We start from the raw sequence: 1185 nt of genomic DNA on the forward strand, positions 1-1185 counted from the left end.
TCCAGTTTGTAGCACTTTTGTTGGGAATTACAGGTACACCACTCATGAGGGGAAACAAACCTTGGCTGGTCTTCCAAAAAATCAATTTTGGGGCATTTTTACACAAATCCAGAGCTGTTGAAGTTGGGAGGGAGCCTTTGGATCCAGGATGGGCTGCTCCAGGCAAACCAAGGTCCCAAGCATCCAAATTAAATTTGGTGAGCTGTGGTCTCCATTTTCAGTGTGGTGCAATGGGAGATGGTGGCTTTGTCACATGAATTCATGGAAGTCACATGGGAAGTGAAGGGTGGGGCTCAGGTTGGATCCCATGAGGGCTTTTCTCCTGGGAAAAAAAGGGAATTGGTCCAAAATGTCATTTTTGCTTCACACAGCAGGTTTTAAACTGCTTTTTTTGGGTTTCCATAAAGGATTTCAGATCCCTTTTTCTTTTTGGAAGAGCTAAGTGGGAATTCAGGCTGGAAAACAGCAAATACTTGGCATGGGAGCCCCTATTTTCCCTTGGGACCTGGACACTGCCCTGGGAAGATGACGAAGCCCATGGATTTAGGGCCGGATTATGGGAACATGCATCCCACAGGAGAAAGGTGGGTTTAAACCCCCTTAAATGGGAAAAAAAACAGGGCCAGGACTTTCAAAATTGGATTTATTTATGGAATGTGGTGGGAGCTTTTTTGTTCCGTCTGCCAAGCCGGGGTTAAAACAGCATCCAGCTTTTTTTTGGGACATAGTTTCGGAATATAAGGAGTTTCCCCTTCCATCAGCCCTCCTGTGCCAGATTTTGGAAGCCACCCACACTGAAGTAGTTCTGCTGCAGAAGATCCTTTTCCCACCCACGTTCAGTGGATGCGGGAAACTCGTGACTCCGGAGCCGGGATCACCTCCCCCTCTGGTGACGTGTGCTCAGGTGGGATCTGTGCTGCTTCAGCAAGAGCCTGGTGCTCCTTCCCTCTTCCCTGAAATCCATGGAGGTGGATCTTTCCATGCGTGTCTTTTCCAGCTTGACCAGGAGGCACAGGGGTCCTGTAGGGTAAAACATGGTCAAAAGCACAAAAAATAGGGCAAAAGTAACTTTACATTAACCAAGAACTTGAGCTCTCTCTGTCCGTGCAGAGAGGAGCTCCTGGGGAATCAGGAACCAAGGAATGTTTGGATATCCCAGACTGGGACCAGTTCATGCAGCTCTTA

Source organism: Aphelocoma coerulescens, chromosome 2, assembly GCF_041296385.1.
Source record: "Aphelocoma coerulescens isolate FSJ_1873_10779 chromosome 2, UR_Acoe_1.0, whole genome shotgun sequence".
NCBI classification, from domain to species: Eukaryota; Metazoa; Chordata; class Aves; order Passeriformes; family Corvidae; genus Aphelocoma; species Aphelocoma coerulescens.